The sequence below is a fragment of the Biomphalaria glabrata genome, chromosome 7 (assembly GCF_947242115.1).
Source record: "Biomphalaria glabrata chromosome 7, xgBioGlab47.1, whole genome shotgun sequence".
NCBI lineage: Eukaryota > Metazoa > Mollusca > Gastropoda > Planorbidae > Biomphalaria > Biomphalaria glabrata.
This window is the reverse complement of record NC_074717.1, coordinates 47,905,450-47,931,522: the sequence shown is the minus strand read 5'-3', so window position 1 is coordinate 47,931,522 and position 26,073 is coordinate 47,905,450. Positions and strand designations below refer to the sequence as shown.

The following is a 26,073-nucleotide window of genomic DNA, read 5'->3' as shown; positions in this document are numbered from 1 at the left end:
TATTAGTTTTTGATAATCTTCTTAGCATTTCATACTGTGGTCAGGCCTAGATGTACATGTTGATGGTAACTTCTTCGCTGTGTCTTGAGTATTCTAACAACTAATTTCAACTAACCAAATGAACACAGAGGCAATGCCAACAATAGAATGAGACAATCAAGTGTGTTGGCAGTTCAAAGATTTAATCTAATAATGAAGGGAATCTGTCTGTCATCGCTGTCACTAACCAAATAATTAAGTCCAAAACTTCTTGATAAACAAAACTTGACTGTCTCCAAAGACACTAGCATTATGAACTGTTTTCATTTCATATCGAACTCTTTTGTTTTTACTATGACATTAGTGTCATTATATAAAACTTACTCAAAATACACAAAACAAGAAAAAAACTTAACTTTTATCTGCCATATTTGATATTGTAAACAAGTAAAGCCTAACAAATTCCTTTGACATATCACTATAAAAGTAGTGAATTCAGCACTAAATGTTAAGACACAACAAAGAGCTTAGCAATAAAATACTCATAAGGGGAGAATGCCCTAAAATTTGTGCTGTCAGAAATAGATGATTCTAAATCAAAGGAAAATATAACATTCCATAGCTTAAATGTAAACAAGAAAAGGAAGATAATCCAAAAGTAAAGAAAGAGAAAAAAAAGTGAACAAAGAGAGAAAATAAATATATTTGTTTAGAAGTATCAGTTAATGCCGTTAGACAATAGAAGGAAGTTAGTGTATAAAAAAAAATTGGTCTCATTGGAGAGTCTGGTACAAAAACTTTTAAAACAAAGTGCAATGAGAGACAAAAACACTCATGCAATTTCAGACAGCCAGGCACACCACTGTTGAATGTATAATTTGTGACATCTTGCCAATGTTGTAAGACTTGATACAACTAACAATTTGTGTTATTTTTAAACAAAATGACTAGTATTAAAATGTTGTTTATGGTATAATCTATTTCTGCTGTTGGAGCTGATCTCTGAAGATTTGGTATTAATAATTACCAGACATATCAAGAAATTATTTCAGAAGGTTAAGCCATTTAATAAATGACATATTGAATAGGATTCCCTAAGATGAAAGAAGTAATAAAACTACATAGTGGGGAAAGTGACTACAGAGATGGCCTACTTATAGATAGGTCAATCACAATGAATTGAAGCTAGACTGGGTTTAGCATAAGGAAATAAATCATTAGTGCAAAAGTTAGTTCACTTTAAAAATAAATTAAAATATATAGCAAGCATCATACACTTAGATGCCCTTCTTCACAGGCCCACTTAGTTTTATTTCCAAATGTTCCTATAAACATCTGATGATTCTATCATTGGCTCTATCCCCATATGAAGTGCCACCATTCAAAATGATCATATCCCCACAGATGTAGTGGATCCAGTACTAATTATAAAACTGATCTACAATGATTTTGGTAACTCATTGAAGTTTAAATATTATTGACTCCCCTGATAAAACTAAAAAAAAAGGGAGGGGGTTGAGAGGGGATTTTGGAAGGTAAATTTCATATGCACAAGATTCACATAGACTTGTTCAAATTGATTATTTATACTAGAAACAGAAAAATAGGTCTGTCATCAGTGTATATTATCTAAGAAGCAAAAATCAGAGAAATGGAAAAATGTGTGAAAATCACTAATATTTGGAACAGAATTTAACTAAATACATTTCAAAATTAGAATCTAAAGGTACTAATGTCCTTTGATCAAATCTCATTTAGATCAAAATAATTAACAATGCAATTTTTAAAAAAAATCTATTAACCAGTAAGCAGTTAGTTCAATTGAAACAGCTGGTAGTTTTAGAAAGGATGAGTTCACAGAACTGTTAGAATGGACATAAAACAATAAAAATTAAAAAAATACTGCTCATCCTCCTCCAGACAATGCATCAATGGCCCAGGGTTAGCTTTGAAAAGTTATTCTAGACTTGTATAAACCATTGACAAATCTGATATAAAATGACAACTTTTGATTCATTGATTTAGTGTATGCTTTTATTTAGTTTAGATCAAGTTTCTATTGGCAGAAAATGCATAAATTTGCCATCATTTTAATATATTTTCCCTATTTGCAATGCATTTTACTTTTTCTATATGTGACAAGCATAACACAATCAGGATATGGTGAGGTGATGATAACATAAACATTTAAAGTTTTACTATTAGTATAAGATAATTAGAATCATGCAACAACAAAAAATTACATATTCGCATAAATGCAAAGAAGATGAGCATAAGTAGGGAAAATCAAAACTCTTTAGTCTTGATGTATCAGTGGCAATGACAGACAGTTTGTGTATGGTAGCCAAACTAACTAAATAGCTTATTCTAAGTGTAAAAATATACAATTAAAGTTTATTCTAAGTGGGAAGCGTGGTCCAGAGGCTAAGTACGCTTGAACTTGGCTTGATTACCTATGAAGGGGTCTCGAGGTTCGACACTTGACTCAGGCATAGTTGTGTTTACTGAGCGCCTAAAGGCAGCACAGAAAACCTTCTCACAGATACCCCCTCACTGGTCCATGAATGAGATTGGACCATAGCATTATGAGCATGCTATAGGCATGAAAGTAGCACTATATTAAAGCAATAATTTATTTATTTATTTAAGTGTAAAGATATAAAATTAAGATATTTTCACAGAAATTCTGTTTCTCCTGACTTGCTGTAGTGGCGACATGTCAATTGTTGAGTTTTTTTTAAAATTGAGATTGTTACATGACTTCAATTCAGATTTAAACTGAATGCATTCCATGAAGGTCCTCATTTCTAAAGATGGTGCACAATGATAAATGAATCCTTTTATGTGCAACTGATGGTGGTCTCAGACCAAGAGCAGTGAAAACATTGGTTTGATGCACTGTTACATCCTCCAAGTAATGCAATTCAAAGATGCTGTCTTTGTGTTATAAGATGTTTTTGTTATAGTGAAATTTTGAATCCATGACGTCACAGGACTAGTTTACTGCTTGATTTAAACAAATGGCAAAACAGCGTAAATGGTAGTCTATCCAACTTGATGGATGTCCAAACAAAACATTGTAAATGGTTGTCTAACCATTTGTATCGATGTCCGAATGATGTTTATCTAGCACAGTTCACTGAACAGACTAATTGTAAGTGATAGAACTGATGACTTCTGTCTGGAGGAAATAGAACTAAGAGAAAAACTACTACCAGTGTGTACTAGTTTCTAGAGATCTGGTTTTGTGTATAGTTGATGAGACAGTCATGTCAGAGCATTCATCAGAACTTGAACTAGTTTCTGTATCACATTTCTAAAATGAAATAAAAAAATTGTAAGTAAGTGAAGCAGAATTAGAGTTACTTAGAGCTAATAGTGAATAATAAAAAATATTTGAAATTATTCATACTTTTTATATACAGCTATTTGACTGCAGAATTACTTAAATTTTTCCAAGTTTACAGAGACAGCAGCTCATACATTATAGACCTCCCCCACCCCGCTGCTGATGGGGCAGATAATGAAAAAAAAAACTACACTTGAATTGACTAGCAGAAGAGACAGATGTGATTAAATATCCACTGTTGAATCTGCATAACATGTAGTTCACAATCTCAGAGTTTTCTTGAATCAACTGTATCTTTTGACCCACACATAATTCAGTTCTGTAAGCATCTCTTTCTGCAGCTGCACATATTGGGCAAGATTCTACCATATTTGACAAGTGTGTCAACAAAAAAGCTTGCTTAGGCATTCATACATTTCTGGCTTAACTAATAAAATGCAATGCAAGCATGTAAAATTGATAAGCTGCAGTGAATTCAGAAACAAAACAACATGAGATTCTGTACACTCTAGTATACACTTGATTGGCTTTCTGTGAGTACAAGATCAACTACAGGGTGGCCTTACTTTGTCATTTTTGCATTTAGAACAAAGATATGCTCTTAAACCTTAGTGAACTGATCACTCCATGTGACCCTCTAAGAGCCTTGCTTTGGGCTAAACACTTCTAGTTTTGCCAAGTTTCTTCCTCAAAAGTTGAGGGTTTTTTTTTTCAGTACATGCAAGCATTGACCTTAGACAAGCAACATGCTTCATTACACTCAAAAAGAAAATTTTGACTTGTCTGCTCAAACCTTTTAAAAAATTGGTTTGTCATTTTAACTTTTTTCTTTAAGCCATGTTATCACAACACCTTGAGCCTATATTATGTGTGTTAACAGCGCTATAGAAATTGAAGATTTTTTTTTTCAAATGATTTTGTTCTACTAGATGCACGTCTTTCATGCAATAGATAAACCTTGGAGGTGTGAGGCCCCTAAAACCACAAGGCCCTTGGCAGTCACCCACACCTTGAACCATGCTGGGGCAGATGATATAAAGGTCGCCTTGTTTCTATGACAGATGGTTAACAAGTGTGTTAAGTGGCCAGCACAATGACCAACTGTCTTCTGTTTAGAAGCCAAACACTCACTCTGCCACCATGCCCCCCCCCCCCATCTATACTTTAGCCCTCTTAATTTTCTTTTCTATAACCTGAGGCAGTGTTTGCTTTTAAACTCTCTAATTAGCTGCATGAATGTTTTCCTTCTTTTCCCCCACATTTCTTCTATTTTCTTTTGAGCAGTACGCTACAACAGACATAGCTGTACATCTCTTTAAGGAAAGTTTTCATGAAAGAGAAGTAGAGATGGCACAAGTTAGTATACCCCAACCTTTCACATTTTAACATGTGCTTTTACTTGAGGAAAAATATGCAGTATATGTTCCAGGCCATTTCAGTGTAGCCTCTTGATGTTCAGAGATAATGCCTCTTTCTATTTTATTTAGTTTTTCAAATTTATTTATCGACAACTAGTTGGAATGGAAAGCAGGGCTGCCTAGTCATGTGGTATGCGCCCTGGACTGTTATTCCAATAATCCCTGGTTCAAACTTTGCCCGGTGCCATACCCCATCATCCTGCAGGAGGTTTGGAAAATAATCTTCAAATTTGAAGGTACAGCCGAAACAAACAAAACTAATAGTTCCTACTTACTTCAAATATTCTGTCAGGGGAGTTGACTTTATTCTTCATCTTCCTGACAGTCTTCTCCCTGTCGGACAACCCATCAGGTATATTTGTAAACTTTGTCAACTCTGCTTGTAAATTTTCTGCACTACCCGTAGACAACAAGCCATTATCACCACTGTCATCTTGATGACCAGAGCGATTGCTAGTCATGTCCTCCTCAGACAACACACCTTCAGAACTGAGAGTTGAGAGAGACTGACGACAGGGAGGGTGGCTACTTGATTCATCATCCTCACTAACGTCTCCTACTTCTTCTGAGCATGAATCTTCAGAGTGCTGTGGGGACAGTTCAAAATGGTGTGATCAAAACATACAGTTGTCATTTAGTTTGAAGTTTTAATTACTGTGGATGAACTTATTTTTTTAACATTTGTCTTTAAACCTAATCTAAATTTTTCTTTAAACCTAATCTAAATTTGTTTTTAAACATAATATCTCATCAGTTTTCTTCACAGATTTTATCTAAAGAGAAGAACTGACTCTCGTGTGGAGATTTTGATCTCCCATCGAGCGCCTCCCCAGGTGGCAGATAGGGGAATGCCCTCCAGATATGGTGGGTACCGGGGAAATAAAATACCCGGGGTGGACCAAAATCAAACCTGCTGCCTTGCAGGAAGTGGAGGGATCCACAAAGGCTAGGGCACCTTACCCGAAAATAAAGGCAGCTATCCAGAGAGCTGAAAGGGGCAGCCCCCCAGATGGTTATGCACAGGGCTAACAACTCTGTCATATAAAAAATACTGTTACGAAAGCTAATACACACAAGAAAACCTGGACAATTCTCAACGGAAAACGACCTAGGCCTGGAAAAGGACATGATTTTTGTTTTGCGACATGGAACGTGCTAAGCCTTTATAGAGCAGGTGCGCTAGCCCAACTTACTGAAGTGTTAAAGAAATATAGGATACCCCTTGTAGCCCTACAGGAAATCAGGTGGAAAGACTCGGACATTCTCAGAACCAAGGAGTATACTATATTTTATAGTGGTGGAAGCACTAACAACTTAGGTACAGGTTTTGCTGTTAAAAAGGAAATGGTAGGTAATGTCATTGGATTTAAACCTGTAAGTGACAGACTCTGCTCACTGCGTTTGAAAGGAAAATTCTTCAACATATCATTTATCAATGTTCATGCCCATACTGAAGATGCAGATGATAACACAAAAGAAGCCTTCTATGATGGACTGGAAAGAATTTATGATGAAGCACCAAAGCATGACATCAAAATAGTCCTAGGAGATTTCAATGCAAAAATTGGAAAGGAACCAGCATTCAGACCAATAATTGGCAAAGAAAGCTTACATGAAGAGACCTACAATAATGGCATAAGATTAGTGGATTTTGCATCAGGAAAAGGAATGTCTATCAGCAGCACAAAATTCCAACATAAGAATATGGCACCTGATGGCAACACCCAGAATCAAATAGATCATATACTCATAGATAAGAGACATGGATCAGACATACTAGATGTAAGAAGTTTCAGAGGAGCTAATGCTGACTCAGACCACTTACTAGTAAAAGCTAAACTTAGACAAAAAATAAGTACCATACACAATTACCAAAGAAAGAGAGCACAGCAATATGATAGTCAAAAACTCATAAAGGATCCACTTGTTGCAGAAACTTATAGAATGGCACTCCAAATGCAACTGACAACATTAGAAAAGGACTGCGAAAATAACATAAATGAGCATTGGGAAATAATAAAGCATGCTATCAAAAGAACAGCAGAAGAGGTAGTTGGATTTAAACAAAAGAACGAGAAAATAGGGTGGTATGATGATGAATGCAGACAAACTATAGAAGAGAAGAACAATGCCCGAATGATAATGCTACAGAGAGAAACCAGGAACACTAGACAGCAATACAATGAAGCAAGAAGAAGGGCCACAAAAGTTGTAAGAAAGAAAAAACGGGAATGGGAAAAGTCCAAGATTACTCAAATAGAGGAACTAGCAAAGGAGGGAGACATGAGAGGAATGTATATGAAAATTAAAGATGAAAAGAACGGATTTCAAGCTAGATCACACATGTGTGAGAACAAAGATGATCAGCTTATTACAGAAAACAGAAGGGTCATTGAGAGATGGGCTGAATACTTTGAGGAGATCCTAAATACCACTGAAGATGGAGACAATGGAGAATATGAACTGCCACATGGGGGACCAGATCCCTTAGTGAACCAACACTCATTGAAACATCAGAAATAATTAGGACCATGAAGAATCACAAATAAAGAGAAAAGAGAAAACATGGGTCCACAACCAACAGGGACGATATACAGCAAACCTCTACAATACCTTGCTTATGCCAATGACATTGCCTTATTGGGTAAAGAAACCTCTGACATTGCTAGTTTTTTCACACAACTAGAAGAAGCATCTCGACCAGCAGGACTTGAGGTCAATGACAGTAAACCCAAGTACATCACAATGACAAGAGACAATCAAACAGAGGGACAAAATATCAAAATCAAAGACCACGAATTTGAAAACGTCCAAACTTTCAAATATCTAGGAAGTACTATTAATTGCAAAAATGACCTACTAACAGAAATAAAGGAAAGAATAGCAGGAGGCAACAGGGCATTTTATAGCACCCACCATTTACTTAAGAGCAAAACGATTTCAAGGAAAACCAAGAAAATAATATACAAAACCATAATAAGACCAGCAGCAATGTATGGAAGTGAGACCTGGACATTGACAAAGACATCTGAAAATTTACTTAACACTTGGGAAAGAAAAATTCTTAGGAAAATCTATGGTGCCATACAGGATGAAACAGGGTGGAGGACAGCACTAACCATGAGTTATATCAATTATATGAAGACCCACCAATAGTGAACGAAATAAAAAAGAACAGACTACGTTGGGCAGGTCACCTTGAAAGAATGTCAGATAACAGAGGGGGGAAAATCGTATACAGGCAGAAACCAAAAGGCAGGTGACCAAAAGGCAGACCCTGAATGCAATGGATAGATGACGTGGAAGCAGATCTGAAGCAGCTTGTGGTTAGGGTGTGGAGACGAAAGGCCCAGGAGAGATCTGAATGGAAGGATGTGTTAAAGCAGGCCAGAGCCCTCCATGGGCTGTAGCGCCACTGGGATAGATGGATGGAAGAACTGACTACTAAGTAAGTATGGCTTCTTAGCAGTGTGGTCTGTGCTTTGGTTGTCATTACAATGGCCCTGGGTTCAAACCTGTCATCCTGCAGGATGTTTGAACTAGGAGTTAATGTGCTAAATTTCTGAAGAAAATATATATAAAACAAAACTAACCCAAGACTTATAATTTATCTAAATTATGTTAAAGATTTTAAAAATATTTCATCAAATAATTTCCTGGCTCAGAAAGTGGTCAAAACATTTTCTAAGTTGGCCCAGATTGTTAACAATTTGTCTTGTGCAATCCCAAGCTAGAGCTTATAAAAATAATGAATGATGATAACTAGAACAAAGTATTATGTGAATGAAATCTTACTTCACAGAAACTATCTGATATAAACTTTTCATAGGTAAATTATGAGTGAGTCTGGTGTGAATGTACATTTTGGTTTTCTATAGTTATAATGTTTTGTTTGAAGTAATGCACAAATTGTAAGACAAGTATCTTTACAGATAACAAAGATTATTATTATTATTTCATATCCACTGTACATTGAACACTAAAACATTTGGCAAGAAAATATAGAATGTTTCATTTCTGACAATTTTTCTCACATAGCCAAATAATTGTGAGGTGGAAGGAAGCATCATCTTTAGGGTTTAATCCACAAAAGTGAAGGGGGGCAAGAGATCCTTTTTAATACCACCAGTTTGGAACCTACACATATGAGAAAGGCTCGACCCTTCAAAAGTCTTCAGAACAGGCAGCAGATCAACTCCAGCAGTAGCTCTAAAGTCTGACAATCACAGCCCTTAAACCAGACAAGCATGCAAGAACCATGTAAGCCACAGCTCATTGCTATCCCCAAACAACCAACTAACATATCACCAGTTAGCCTGCAGAGGCCAGCGACTGTCAGATGTTTAACAATGTTAGCTCTTTTCAAAACATTCAAGAGGGTAAACTCCCTCAAGTTACCAGAAGGCACCAACTGGAGTTTGGCAGGCAATGTCCCCCATAGAGGAAGAAAGTAAATTTGCATACATTGCAAATACAATAATTATTCAAAGGAAGTATGTAATCGTTTAGATTTGTCATGTTCAAATGAAAGTTTCTAGATACATGTCTTATAAAGACTGCTTCTCCTCTTGTTTGTTGGGTGGTGAGGGGAAAAGCCTACATACATTTGCAATAAATTGCCTTAATATCCCTGCTACAATTGAAAAGACATGGCAATGGATTTAATATTTAACAAATTAATCTTGATTTCATATTTTCACAACTCATGAGGAGCATTTTCACCTTCAGTTTTTTTTTTAATTTCAAGTGTTGTTTTTTACAAACCAGATGAAATAAGAAAAATGATACAAACATACAAATCTATCATCTGTGATTTTATAAGTATCCCACTAACAAACCATATATGCTGAAGATAAAAATTCATACGAGGCTGTATAACCTTACAGACTTGAGTCTGTTTAATCTGACCGCACCAGGAAATGATCATTTTGGTGCTAATAAGTGGCTGGTCCAATTACACGTTGACTGGTTATTTCATCCCTCTCACTTTCGGTCAGATCATTCCCAATTAAAAATGTTTTTAGACATTGTATAATTGTGTTGTTAAGGGTTTGCCTTTAAGCACTCATTTCATATAATATATAAATATTCTTATTTAGAATATTTTTTTTAATGTTTTGAACATGTTATTATAGTGTTTATAGTGTTCCCCCTATATATTGTAATGCAGGGTTTGTATTTAGTTATATAGTTTCTATTTGTTGTAGGGATGTCAATATTATCCTGTGCATATTGCGTGATGTAATGACAAAAGGCCAAGGCATGGTGGAAGTGGGGAAAATCTTTTTAGAAATAGAAGTACAATTTGAATAATTATGATCATGCCACTCTGCTCTCATAATTTTATCATCAAAGGCCAAGGTGTGGTGGAAGTAGTGTAAATCTTTTGAGAGATGAGAATAGTTAGAATACTTATGACCATATCGCAGATAAAGTATCACCTGACTGCCATCTTTCACTTTATCTTTCTTTGTCAAACTTTTTTTCTTAAATATGTGCGTGTCATTTCAAACCCTATTATATAACATTTTATTTATTCTAATAAACGCGACTTCAAGACATATGCCACACTGGCCAAGAAATTAGGAACAATGTACAGCAATAGAAATCAAAAGATCTTCTTCTGTACCTACTATCAATAGCCTATCTTATTGATTTCAATTAACAAGCAAAAGCAATTTTTATATTGACATTATACTTTATTCTTATTTATTAATGTGTAATTATTATATTTATTATTATTATACTTATTATAATTATTATATTATAATGTGTAATAATAAAAATAAATATATGAAATATTGTTAATTTCATACTTTTTACAATTATAATTTGATGGATTAGAGAATGAAATGACAAGCGGATGAAATGACCATGGGATGAAGTGACCATTGGATGAAGTGACCTGGAACCAATTAAATAATTATTCTATGTGATACAAGAACACTTTGGCACTTCAGTCCTGATTAGTGGACTGGTGTTTAACCTTCGGTTCAATGAAATTTATATGGTTATGTCTTTTATTATCAAGATGGGGATTATCACCGCTGACACTGTGTGGAATAAATAATTGAGTCATGATCAAACTACAACTTTGGAAGACTCCCACTGACACAGTGTGGATCAAAGTAACAGGGAAGTCAGGATTTTACTAAGATCAGTGTAGATAAGACCTACATAACTACACAACAAAAATGGTCATTTAACATTGATACAATATTTTACTATACTAACCTTTATATTTCTAAACTTCTTCGGAGCATTGGTCTTCTCTGGTGACTCATTTCTTTTTTCTATTCCACTTTGGAAACAGTTGGTCTCTAAATTTCCTAGCGTATTGTATCCTCTAATGTTTTCATAACTCCTTTCTTCATCAAATCAGATTCAAGAATCCTTCTGGAGGGGCTTCTATTCTTCTGTCCCCTCATATCCTGACTGCTATGTACACGTTTAAAGCCAGAGTTGACAGCCAGAAGTTGATTGTTGAAAGTTGTTAGAGTTGGTAGTAGGACTGTCTTGGAGAGATTCCTCAAGTTGACCAGATGTTAAATGACAACTTTCAGTGGCTGAGCTATTGATTAGTAATTTAAATTTTCATATGAGTCTTTTTCTCGCACCGGATTTGATTGATCCTCCAGTATGTCAGCAGGAGAGGTAACCGGTGAACAAGAACATGAACCTGACCCAGTTTCAGGTCGGGATGAGAGGTCAATATCCGGAGAGGATTTTTCACTCATAGTTTCAAAGTTCTGTTTTGGGCTGGACAGAGGGGATAGGTCACATGTGCACTCCACATCTGCACTGACCTGGGATGAGCATTTCTGCTACAAGTAGCATCACTGCAGCCACCATCACAGCCAAAGCAGACATCATTAATGTTATTGTCTTGATAGCATGAAGAGTTCTGTTTTGATGCTGGTGTTTACTTACAGGTGAGTGTTTTGAGATTGGCAAGTGCCTGGTGGCAGAAGTGGATGAGTTTCTGCTACAACACTCCTGACGTTTCTTCATGTTGTTTTCCATATGAGTTAACCTTGTCTCTTGGCCATCAGCTTCATCTTCACTTCGATACTCCCCGATTGCAGTAGCAGGTCCCAAAAATTTAAATGTCCCATGGTCAGTAGGATGAAGCCCTGCAGGGTTAAGTTTGTCTGATGTTTGGGTGTCCAGTGATGCTTCATATGTAGATTGAGATTTGAGCAGAGGTAATGTCTTTCATAGACCCTCTGCTGTTATTCCGACGATGACGAGACTTCCTGGTGCGCAATTTCGTAGGAGACGGTGGTACCAGCTCAGAGCTAGTTGTCATGCTCCCTTCTGTGTTTTTCATAGAGTCGGGCCTAAAGTCAGAAGAGAAATAAAAAGTCTTTATTTTTATTATCTCATCTCCATCTCTTGTTATTCATCTTTTAAAAACCACATATATATTCTAAAATTAATTTCTTTTTTTCTTTTTCTAAATACCATTTTCATATAGGTCTAATGGCAGGTCATTTATCTGTACATAACTCAGCCTGTGCATCTTAATACCATTTGGTGAAGATATTCTTTATGATTGCTAGTTAATATTTACTTAACAGTGTTATAGATTACAAGTCTTTCCAGTTCCTCAATTAATGACCCTGACTTTGACATTATGTCTACCTTGTCATTTCCCTCTGTAAGACTGTGCCTTGTCATTTCCCTTTTTGTCTATAAATCTGTCTCTTTATTTCATTCTATACCTAAATTCTATCTTTTCATTTCTCTTTATGCTCTATGTCTACATGGCCAAGGATCCCTTGCAGTATGATAGTGGAGTGTGAGCTATAGATTGTGGATATAAAGATACACTCACACAACAAGAAAATTTACTTACGTCGTGACTTCAGACCCTGACCTACGTGTACATTTTTTACCAAGTCGATCTAACTTTTCTTGAGCTTTTATGATTGGTCGAACGATACTCTATCTATGTTTATTGTACAAAGTCAGTTGTTGTTCTCGTCTGATAAAAAAAATATTTCATGATTAAAATTGAATGTTTGCCATGATACAAAATAATCATACAGAAAATATCAACATCATGCATAAGTAACAAGAGATAGTCTCAACAAAAAAAAAAAAATAATGAATGAAGAGCTGAAAATGATCCAAAATTATTTTATATAACTTTAAATCAATCTTGGGTTCAAAATTCATTTTTAGCATTGAACTTACCAATACTGGGCCTAATTTAAATAAGATATGCACTTCAAGGACCCAAAATCATGTAGTCATTTTTTTTTTCATATTTTAACCCAATAGCTTCTATTTCCAGTTAGAAAAAAAAAAACCTTTCAAGGCCCTAATCAAAGAGGGATAACCCTGAATCCTAAAAAATAAATATTTTGAAAAAGTAATCAAACTTAAGATCTAATACTAAATAAACAAACAACTTTAAAAAATAGAACAATATGTCTAGTTTAAAAAAAACAAACTTTTAATACCTTTAGAATATAAAAAATACTCATTTTCTCTAGGGGGAGCTACCACCTTCTACCAAGCGCGTCCCCAGGTGGCGGATAGGGGAAAGACCCTTAGATATAAGGGTTAGCTGTGAATAGCAAATAAACAGCTGACAGCTGAGGACCAACTGGTTTGCAGTCATGGAGGATGAGGTGAAGTATTCCAGTGGTTAGAATATTTACTAAAAACATCTGAGAAATCCAGGGAAATGATTGCAATAAGCGAGTATAGGGCGCTCTAACTCTAAACCCGGGTAGATGAAACCAGTTAGCTAGGGATAGCATTTCATTTAGGAGAGAAAACTCAGAAAATAAACACCTGCTACCTTGCAGATGATCTTGGATGATCAAAGGCTATGGGAGCACACCCAGAAAGAAAAGCAGGCTGAAGTCGGAGTCAATGGGCCTCCTGGCGCATAACACATTGACACGCAACTTCATCTATGTTGGAGTTCAGTAACGATTCTAATAGATGTGGCTTCCTGCCTGTGGAATCCCGCCGCGCAGGTAGGGGGCCGGGCTCTCCCCCTTGAAGGAGCCCACACAAGCGAGCTGGTGGTTCTTCTATCTCTGCCTGTGGAGCCAGGAGCAGGGACAAGAAAGTAAATACTACTGGCCAACACTCCAAGACCAAAAGTCTAAAAATCTTACAATAAAACGCAGAGGGCATCCAAAAGAAAAAACAAGCTCTAAAAATATTTCTGCATGAGAAAGAAATTGATGTAGCTTGCATCCAAGAAACTCATTTGAACAGTAATCTTCGTTTCTCCATTAGAGGCTACACCTGCATCAGACAAGATAGAGAAATCAGACCCAAAGGAGGAATCCCCACCCTCATTAAAAATGATATTCCTACCACAGACATAACTATGCCCAACTCCTCAGAATCAGAAATAATGGGAACTAAGCTAATTCTCCCAGATGGAAATATTTATCTATTTAACTGCTACTTCCCACCAGACAAGAAATCGAGATTGACCACATACAAATACCTGACCAAGAAGACTGTCTAATCTTAGGAGATATGAATAGTCACTCTCAGAGCTTGGGATACCCAGACCTAAATGCCAGGGGAGAAGAAATTGAAGAATGACAAGCAGAGAACAGACTTATCTTGCTTAATAAACCTGAGGATAAACCAACCTTTTTCTCAAGAGCCTGGCTAACATCAACCACTCCAGATCTAGCCTTTGCAACTGACAACTTATCCAAAAAGTGCACCAGAGAAGTTGCAGACCAGCTAGCCACCAGTGACCACAGACCCATATTGATCAGTATCGATACCTCCTTCAAAATATCAGAAAACTCCACCATCCCCAGATGCAACTACAAAAAAGCCAACTGGCACCTATTCTCAAAGCTCACAGACCTATACACAACTTCAATAAACTGCAAATCAAATCAGGTTAATAAGTCATTCTCAGCTTTCTCCAAAGCAATCCTCCTAGCAGCTAAGGAATCAATTCCTAGAGGAGCAAGAAAAGATTATATCCCCAACTGGTCTGATCACCTTCAACAACTCCACAATGACACTATTGAAGCCAGAAACAGTAGAAAATAACCCTTGTATAGAAAATAACATAAATCTAAAAGCAGCTAACGCAGTTTTCAGGAGAAATTACCTTTCCGCCATGAGGAAAAGTTGGCATGAAAAAACAGAACAGCTAAACATATATAGAGATGGTCACAAACTCTGGCGTATAGCCAAATGTCTAAACCAGGAAGAAAACAGAACAACTCCTATAGTAATAGAAAAGGACAACAAACCCCTGAAAGGCCAAGAAGCAGCAAATGAATTCATTAAGTTTTTCCAAAGCGTAGGACAAATACAAATTAATGAAAGTAGAAATAAAGATGTAAACTCAGAAATCCCAGATAAAATTAAAGAAAACAATCCAGCTTACTCCTTGGGAATGACCACTAATCTTAAAATGAAGGAACTAGATGAATCCCTAAAAGTCCTCAAACCAAAACAAGCCCCGGGCTCGGACAAAATATCAAATGACATGCTTCTTCACTTGGGTCCTCAAGTCAAAAGAAAACTGCTACAAATATTCAATGCTAGCTGGAAATCTGGCAGAATTCCAAACATCTGAAAAAAGCCATTATGATCCCTATACTAAAGCACGGCAAACCAAGAAATAAACTGGATAGCTACCATCCCATCAGCCTCACTAGCTGTAATTGCAAACTGATGGAAAGAGTGATAAATAGAAGGCTGACATGGATCCTTGAGTCAAATAATCTACTCACTGAAGCCCAGGCTGGCTTAGAAAAGGCAGATCAACAGAAGATCAAATTGCCTTCATCACACAAGAAATAGAAGACGGCTTTCAAGAAAAGAAACCAACAACAATTGTGTGGGTTGACTTAGAAAAAGCATTTGACAAAGTCTGGGAACAAGGTCTCTTGCTCAAGCTAATCCAGCATCACATATCCCACAGAATGTACAACTGGATAAAGGAATATCTAAATAATAGAAAAGCCTTAGTTTGCATGCAAGGACAAAGAAGCCACACAGTGGGTATAAAAAATGGCGTCCCCCAAGGAGGAGTCCTATCCCCAACACTTTTCCTAGTATTCATAAACGATCTAAATCAAAACCTACCAAGAAAAGTTAAAAGCAGCATGTATGCAGAAGACCTTGCCATAATTAGCACCGAAGAATATGTAGGAACATCGAAATTTCGATTACAAGATGCTCTTGATAAACTCAATAATTGGTCCAAAGACTGGGGCATGTCCATCAACACAAAAAAGACCACATATACCATATTCTCACTGTCAACAAAACAATAAACAATAAAATTAACATTAGATAAGGAAGCTTTAGAAAAAAATGACAGTCCTACTTATCTTGGAGTCACCTATGACCCAAGACTAACCTGGAAAAACCAAATAGATAAAACACAGAGTAAAGGCATCCAGAGACTATCCCTCTTGAAAAAATTAGCTGGCACAGATTGGGGAGCTAATCACAACATCCTGAAAAAGACCTATACTAGTTATGTAAGACCTGTACTAGAATAAGGTGTCACAGTATGGGGCTCAGCAGCCCAAACCAACCTAAGAAAAATAGACAAGGTTCAAAATGTTGGTCAAAGGATAATGACAGGAGCAATCAAAACAACACACATAAGAGCTATGGAGGAAACCGCTGCCCTGATCTCTCTAAATGAAAGAATAAAAATAAAAATCCTTTCCCAATTCACTAAATTGGAAACCTTGAAGAAGCACCCACGCAGAACAAAAATCCACAAAACTGGCACAATAAACCGTCTCAAAAGAACCAATTTCATACAGGAATCTCTAAGCCTAAAAAAGAAACACCAACTTGAAAAAATTACTCTGGAATCCTCGATACACTATAATGAATCTCCACCCTGGGACGAAGGCCCTCTTCCTACTATAAGGGACCATATTGAAAACATAAAAAGAAAATCTGATTACAGACCAACAGAGCTCAAGGAAATAGTGAACTGTTTTCTACATACCAATTACCCTAGCAATCAGTGGATCAGAGTTTACACGGATGGCTCATCCCATAAAGCCACCACAAATGGAGGAGCTGGAATACTTATCGAATGGCCAGATGGAGGAAAACTAGAAAAATCCATTGCAACTAGAAAGCTCTCTGACAGTCACAGAGCAGAAAGGGAAGCACTAGCACTAGCTGCTACCATGCTAGCAAATCATCCAAGTTCTCCTCACAGTCAGATTGTCTTTCTAACAGACGCGAAAACAACCCTCCAAAGCTTGCAAAACTCTGATTCCTCTTATATTAAAAACCTCAGAACAGCACTTACAAAGCTCAACAACAACAGCAAAAAAACTGTTATTCAATGGATACCAGCCCATATACAACTAGAAGGAAATGAGAAGGCTGACACACTCGCCAAGAGTGGGAGAACTAACTCTCAAGTAAACTCTGCACTCTATCCAGAAGAAATGAAGAAATTAATTGTAGATAAAATAAATGAGAAATGGACGAGCTCCCATCCAAATCACAAGAAAGATGACGCTTACTATAAGCTATCCCGACAAGACCAATGTCTAATCTTTCGACTCAGGACCAGACACAACAGAATACAACAACAAATGTACCGGAAGCTCAAAATTGGAACCAGTGAAATCTGCCCATGTGGAGTATCACCAGAAAATTATTATTATAGCTTTTATACAGCGCTACTTTCATGCTTATAGCATGCTCAGAGCGCTCTAGTCCAATCTCATTTGTGGACCGGTGGGGGGGAGGGGGTATCTAGGAGTTGGTTTTCCGTGCTGCCTTTAGGCGCTCAGTAAACGCAACTCTGCCCGAGTCGGGTGTTGAACCTCGAGCCCCCTTCTAGGTAGCCGAGACAAGCCAAGTTCAAGCGCACTTAGACCCTCGACCATGCTTCCCACAAAATGCCGACCATGTCCTCCAAAACTGCTCTCTCTACCAAGAGGCCAGTATAAGACATTGACCCCAAATCACCCCAATAGAAAGAAAATTATATGGAAACCATTGTGCAGTTCATCTCTAGTCATATGAACACTACAACATAACAATGAGAACGAAGAAGAAGAACTCATTTTCTCAGGTGGGGGCTTATACACTGGGGTTTATGGGCCATTTCATTTGAAAAATTATTTAAACAATAAAAATCTTCCAGATTTTACTAAAAATAGAATCGATAATCTTCACAATGATTTATAGTCATGCTTGCATCGAGACTAGGAGAAATCTTCTATTTAAAAAAGTTTAAAGCAAGTAGGTCTATATTGAAAAGGGGATTTTAGAAACGTTCTACAACAGTTTATGACAACAATGACAGGAGAAAACGTTTCAGATTGCAGAAGGAGCTAATGGGTTAATTATAATAACAGTTTATCTTAGCATAAATTCTAATACAAAACAGAAAGTGTTTTACAAATTATATATTTTACATGTAAGGAATATTCTACCTTAAAAATAAGATAAATATTCAGCTAAATTTTTTTTCCAATGTGCAATATTTATATTCCAATATTTGGGAAACACTTATTTAGATACATCTATAATAGAATATACTTCAAAACATCTATATCAATAGAAAATAGTAAGGCTTTCCAAAGTGGTAGTATACGCAACATTAAAGTTATTTTACTTGTATCTAAATGTGTATCCATTGAAAAAGAACTTTTACAACAAAAATTAACATAAATATAATATAAATAAATATAACTGATATATAATCTTAGTAAAATTTAATTGTACAATATAAAGTAATTATATTAATACTGCCATAAGAAAGTTTAAAAAAAAAAAAAAGGACCAGATATGTGACTGCTCCTTGTCAGCAATTGGTGGGAGAGAATTAGACTAAAGCCCATAGCCCAAGACATCACAAAGCCAAAGTGGAGCTGGATAGGACACACCCTGCGAAAACCAGCTACTGATGTTGCAAGGTACTCACTTGATTGGAATCCGCAAGGAAAGTGGGCAGACCCACGCAAACCTGGAAGAGGTTAGTCATCAGTGAAGCTGAGGGTACTTGAATGACAAGTGAAGAAAGCTGCTCAGAACCGAGTTTGGTGGAGAGGTGTGATTGTGGCCCTATGCTCCCCTGGGAATGCACAGGAATAAGTCAAGTCCTTGTCAGCGGGTCCTTTTGTGATATGGCCCAGAGGTTGAGAAAAGCACCCCTAAAACATTGTAAAGCATGACTAACATTAACACCAAAGAACATGTCCTTACTTGATGAGCTCCTGTTCCCTCTTTTCCAGTTGCAGCATACAAGCTGTTAATTCTATATACAAATTGTTCAACTTGCTTTCATAATGCTCTCTGACATCCTGTGCATGTCTAAACAAAATAATTAACATATTGAAACATAACAGTTAACACTTCATAGCAACAAATAATGGAAATATCCAAATTTACTATATGTTTAGTCAAAGTCTATATAGATACAAGTCAGGACATGAGATAATTAAAAATATAATTGTCAAGTCTATTATGTCTTACTTAAAAATAAAACAAAGTACTTAAAAGTCAAATGAAAAAAAAAAAATTCAGTTGCATAAATAAATGATCTTAATTTCATGAGAAAGAAAAAAAAAACCCAAATCTTCTCCATACAAAATACCTTAATTCTTCTTTTCTTCTTTTTATAAGCTCTTCTTCCAGCTGGAGTAAGTTGGAACCTTCAGCTTTCATTTTTTGGAAATTTTCACGAATCTCTTTCCTCCAAATTTCCTAAGCAAAAAAAGGTTTAAATATTTTCTTAACATTTTTTAATATATATAGTAGAAAAAAAAATGTATCATGAAAAAATATTTAGATAGGAATTGGTTCACTTTAAGAACTAATGACATTAGAAGATAAGCCAGAGCTGGAACAGAAAGGAGTTAAATTTGCTTTATTTCTGCATCAGGTCAAATTATTTCAACGTCATTCTTGGTCAGAATAAGAAGTTTGAATAGAGTCTGAAAGATGGTCACCATTACTACCATATAGCAGCAGGGATACTTGCAGTGTAAAAGCTTTTCTCTCTCAGAGTGTAAAAGAAGGCTAGAAAATAATAAGAGGCTGTCTCTTTTTTTTGGATGAAGAAAGCTTAGAAGCTTTGCATTGGTTGAAAAAAGTTTTTTTTAATCATTCAAAGCACAAGTTCACTTCTGGCTCTAGCACTGCTATCACACAGCTACATTAAGTACAAAGCCAACTTCTGATGACAAACCAAGATGCTGATACTAGAGTAATATCAATTCTTTGTACCCACCTAGGAGAAGGAAACTTCTGAATTAAAAGCTCTGCTGCCTTGCAGCTATACCGAATCATGGGAAAGGTTTTGAGAGTTGACCCTGAGAAAAAATCAGGAGACCGCAACCCTTAGGCAATTTGCAGAGCCTGCAACACCACTGATACCAAACTGTATCAGCAATTGCCACTCCTTTGGATACATCAGCTGCATGGAGAAAGCATGTGTACTGTTAAACGTTAAATGCCATAAAAAGACAAATTTTCTAGCAGAATATGACAAGTCAGGAAGCCATCTGCTCTTTGCTCAAATAATAATGTATATATATATGCATAATGCACAAAGGCAGGTTTTTCATCTGTATATTTTAATTGGGAAAATGAGAACACCTCAGATAAATTCTTAAGAGTTTCTTGTTGATAATGACAGAACCCATAGTGTCAATCAGTAAAGGACTTACTTGAGATTCAGAAAAGTCCTCCAGACTGAACCGAAGTAATTCAGCAGAGGCAATCTCAATGTGCATGAGAATTAGTCTAAATGATGGTCTATTTCTGGGCATTGCACTCCTGAAAAAAAGAAAAAGATATTTTCCATTAAAATTATTCTTTGATGATGACCCTTTTTTTTTAAAGGAGTAGGTTGATGATTTATTTTTAAAATTTCATGTATATAGAGAGTGTGGTAACCTATGCATAAAAATTTTTGCCAGTAAATACAAAGAAAAACATTTGAACAGTTTACATTAAGATATAAAATGTTGATTAGATTAAAAACCTGAATAATAGTTATAGATTAATGTAAGCAATAAATTAATGTAAAATATACTACAACAATGCAATGAAGATGATAACCAGTTCCCACTTCATAAACTTTCCTCAAGATCTTACTGTGTGTAATGTTATTCCTTGATTTATTGTTTGTTTTAAGTGGATCCTGTTAATTTTTTAACATAATTATACCATAAGAGATTATTAAAGTACCCAGAGATCCAATCAACAGATCAACATAGCTTTATCTTTTTGGTATAAGGGGCAACTACTATAGTCAAGGCTGTGAATTTTTTGCCTAATGTGTTTCAAATAATAAAGTCTGCTCTTGTGTAAATGTAAATCTTTTATAGTAACCTTTATTTCAATATATGTGGACTTAACTAAAACCTTTGACACTGTGAACAGAGAAAGTTCCTTGAAGATCATGTCAAATTATTATAAATGCACCAAAAAAAAATCATTAAACTATGGTGATGCTCTTTTGTTATATATATATGTGTGGATTGTTCTTTCAGAATTGAAGATTACTACATCCTAGCCCAAATCTCCTGCAGGATAGTGGGGGATGGCAGCTGGCAGGGCTCAAACCTGGTCCATTGATAGGACAGTTCAGAGCCCATGACCAAACAGTCCTCTCAATGGCATGAAAGCATGTGTTCAGGAGAGAAATTCATCAAATATTGATTTGCAAAACAGTATCCAATGGTTGCATATATACTTAAGGAAAGTAATGTATGGAATAAATATAAGATTTAAATCCTATGATGGTTGTTTCAACTCCAGACATCACAAAGTAGCTAATGATTGTTATGAAGGTTTAATTTACTCAAGAGAAATTATCTAATACAAGATTGTATTAATTTAAAGTCTCGTATTAGTATTATTACTCACAGCTTAAAAATAGAATAAAATCTGCTAAATTTTAGAAACAATATAAAAAAATATCCCAATCAATATATAGTAAAAAAAAAAAAGTTTGTTGTACTCCTTTTCAGACCTTGTGATCTATAGAGCAGATGATGTAAGTATCATCTAATTCTGTGGCCAACAGTTAACAAGGGTGTCAGGTGGCCAGCACAACAACCAACCACATTTACTTTCCCCAACTAATGTCAAGTAGGCTGTTATGAAAATTATATTCTGAGATTTGAAGCCAAGACCTCTTGGTTCAGAAGCCAAGCACATTAAATCTCAGCTACTACACCGCTCAATTATAAAATTTCTAATAAATCTAATGAAAATTGCAATTTAAAAAATTAATCTACTATCATATTATCATCCAGACCTAGATCTTGGAGTATCCTGTCTAGTCTCTACTGTAGATTTTTCTACTAGATCTAGAATCATTTAGATTACATTTCTACAACTAGACCAGACTTGAGACTAGTAATATTTAATATGATTATGAGTATGAGGCTAGTAGTAGTACTACTACTCACTCACAGTACTAGATCTAGTAAGTAGTACTACTTAGTTATTAGTAGTACTACTAGATCTACTTAGTATTTAGTTTATTTAGAGTAACTTACATCTATCGAACACCTTCGTTTTAAGGTACTTATCGAACACCCCATTGTATTTTTTAAAATTCTCCTTTATTTTGATGATTAGAAACTAGTCCATTCCTATTGTGCATCGTCCATTTCTTTATAGTTTAGTTATATTTAGTTTCATTTTCACCCGAGGATAATTTTTTTACTTATATTCAAAGTGCATTGGTAATATTGGTATAAAAATTTCACTTTTTTTTACCTCTTGGGAAGAGTGAAGTGAGTCTCGGGTTAAGGGTCTTTTTTAATGCCAATGATGTTCAGCTCAACAAAACCTATATAATACGCTTCTAATTAGGCTGAGAAATATTTGCAACAATTTTCATGAAAGTGTCCTTTGCTACCTAAACATGAAAATTGAGGTTTAAAAAGGGGGTGTTCGATAATAGCAGTTTTTATATAAGCAATCTCAGCTTCGTAAGATATCGAACGCCATTTTAATGTTAAAAATAAACTTCAAAGGGATATAACCCAAAGAACACAAAATATTTAAATTATATATTTTTTAATTGTTATTTTTAAAAATAATGTAATGCAAAGTACATATATAAATTAGCAATGTGTTACAATTTGTATCAGCTATTTGTGGTTTACTGTAAATGTGCTATATTTTTCTAAGTAAATAGATTTACATCGATATGCACTAATTGTACCCATTTTAAAAGCTTGATTTTATGACACATATAGTTTGATGCTATTATCATCGTTGTGCTACCATAGGTGTAAGGAATATAGAATATATTATGAACAATGAATTTAGAATATATCCAGTTGTGTTTTTTTTTAGATGCCCCATTCTATTAACTTCTGAATTATGTTTTATAAACCAATACCTAGCGCATGTGCTTGATGTGAAGAGATATTAATAAAACGAAAGGGCTCAGGGGGAGGTATAGAATGTAGTTATGGTATTTTGAAATAAAAATGTCTTTGGTAGGTACAAAAAAAAAAGGGGGGGGGGGAGAGAAACAGTCCAGACACTGTATCAATAATTGATCGACCATTAAAATGTGACGTCAGCCTCAAATACATAGTCAGTTGTGCTTCTCGATCTAGACGTGTGGCGCAGGGTCTAAAAAAATTATATATAAAGTACCATATACCATAAAGTATGATAAAGCTCATAATGCGCTACAAAGACACTCCTTTGAAACATCACAAATACTCAAAATAATAACAATAACACATTTAACCACTCTCTTATTCTGCCTACACCCCCTTACCCGCGCTTTCTTCTTACGCAATTCCACTCTCCAACATTCACTCTTTTTCAGTGCAAAGTAACAACGTAAATTTCAAGACTCAATCCAAACGCAGCCACCAGATTAACACACAACAAAAAAAAATGGTCAGTGACAGCCCAACACACAGGTGTAAACCAGGCCACCAACGCAGCCCCAAAACATTGTTCAAGTTGTAGTAAGAACAATGTTGAGGGGAAAGGGGGAGAAGCCATCATTCGAGTACCTAAGGTCAAGCCGCTAATTAGGTCACAAACACTAGGCGTGATAGATATATAGATATGTTGTTTGTGTGTGTGTGACAAATACTAAGCGTGCTCTAAAATAGGGTGTTTTTTTTTGGTCAACCAGGTGGTTTAGGGAGGGCGGATCTATCTACATCTATAGGTAACACAGCTCGCAAGCTACCATAGCTTTTCAGCAACCCCCCCCCCCTTCCCCGCCCAGATCGAAAAATATCTAGCACTGACTTTTGGGCTGTTACATACACTGAGCGTGCTAGATCGGCGGCTAGTTACGTAGGACCGCGTACCGTATGTTTTGTTTTTAGGTGAACCAAGTAAACTGTTGTGTCCTGCAATGACTTGGGGAGGATTATCTATTGGCTACCAAAGCTTATTAGGCTCTCCCTCAAATAGATAATATCTGGATTTAATTTATTAATGGCCTTATGACTCAAAATAGCTTAGACCTAAATAAGTACTACGATAATGCGTTACTGGGCTTAGCACCGTCAGTTTCTAAGCAGAGCTGATCAGTGATAGATTATAGATTCCTTCGATGTGGACCATGTGGAAATGACTAAAATCTGTCTGTCTTGACATGGGGTAAAAAGAAAATGATATAAATAAAAAAAAATATAGATTATAACACTTTTGAAACACCATACTTTTCACAAAATTTTAAGATTATAACACTTTTAAACACCATACTTCTCATGTGTTCGATAAGTTCTTAATATGTTCGATAAGATAAGATAAAGGTAAAAAAAAGTGTTCGATAATTTAAGCTTTTGAAATCATCGACCTGACTCACTTTAACATCAAATCAAATATAAGTTTAACTTTGAGTAGTAATAGAATAAAACATATCTACTTTTTAAGAAAAATGGATGAGGAGTTCATAGATATAATCAGTTTTTTTCTAGGTCTAATTTTTACGGAGATACACAAATTCAAACATAAAAAATGTCGGCGAATGAGCTTAACTTGTTCGATAAACGTAAGTTACTGTAGATCTAGATCTAGATTAGATCTAGAATCTAGTTACTACTACTAGAGTCTAAGAGTGCTACTAATAGTACTACTACACACTGAGTACTACTCGGAGTACTAGTAGTAGTACTAGGCCTAGCTCAAGATCAAGAGACTCAAGACGTCAAGAGTTAGTCTAGAACTAAGAAATAAAGAATACTAGAGTCAGAGTAGTAGAGACTAGAGAGATGTCTAGAACTTATACTTATAACTTATAGAAGATTTAGAAGATGATAGATCTACTAGTAGATCTACCAATCTACCAGATTCATTTAAAGTATTTTTAACTATTTATAAAAATTTTAGGTTACCGAAATCGTCAGTTAGAATCTGTTTACTAATTTCAATTGCAAGAGAATCAGTCAACAGAATCATCTAGACTCTAGATCTAGACTTGAAGACTTGATAGATCTATATGGGAATTTGAAATCTATCAATTTTCCCTCAATTTCTACGACAAACATTGAGTGTTGCCATTTCCGTGATTTCAAAACAAATGAGTTGACTGTACGTAAGCTTAAAAAAGTTTTTTTTGAAAAGCCACGAAATCAAATAAACTAAATTATCAGTTACCAACATAGACTATATATTATGTATAGTCTATGGTTACCAAGGATATTTTTCAGTTTTCTGTAGTTCTATTCTTCTTACATAGATTCTAGATTTATGGAGCAACTAGATCTAAATCTTCCCCACCCCCATTTTTTTCCCCGCGGAAACGCTTCAAAGACCAGCTTAGGCGTCAACTTTCCTTGGCTGACAGATGAGAGCACCTGGTTGCATGCGGCCTCAGAACGAGACAGCTGGAGGTCACTTACGAAGGCCGCGGGATACACATTTTAAAACCAAAAGAAAATCTGCTGTCGATAACAGACGGCGAAAAGAAAATCTAAATCGACCACCTGCGGACAATGGTTATGCTTGCCCTGGATGTGGCAAAATATGTAGGTCACAGCTGGGACTGCGCAGCCACGTGAAATACTGCATTCCTCACTGATCTTCGGACTCGAAGACTAGCCTTATTATTATTAGCAGGATCTCTAAAGAGTGGCCTTTTTTCGTTGTGCAGCCAGCTTTGCTTTGGACGACAATTTCTTTGTGCTCCCTTCAGTGCCTCTCGACTTTCGACCCATAAAAAATGTTTTGGATCTGCCTTTGAGCTGCTTACAAAATTAGTGCTGAATGTAAAGTAAGGATCCTGTTTTGAAAATTTCGATTTCAGCAATGCCCATTGTCCTTTTCTTTTTAAAGCTATATTATAGGCAGCATTACTTAGGGAATTTAGGTGCCCTTACTACC

At 35.8% G+C, this 26,073-nt stretch overlaps 1 pseudogene; it reads right to left on the bottom strand.

Moving 5' to 3' along the window:
* Window positions 1-986: 986 nt before the first annotated feature.
* LOC129927163 (mitogen-activated protein kinase kinase kinase 13-A-like) lies at window positions 987-25,261 on the bottom strand (annotated as a pseudogene).
* Window positions 25,262-26,073: the final 812 nt, after the last annotated feature.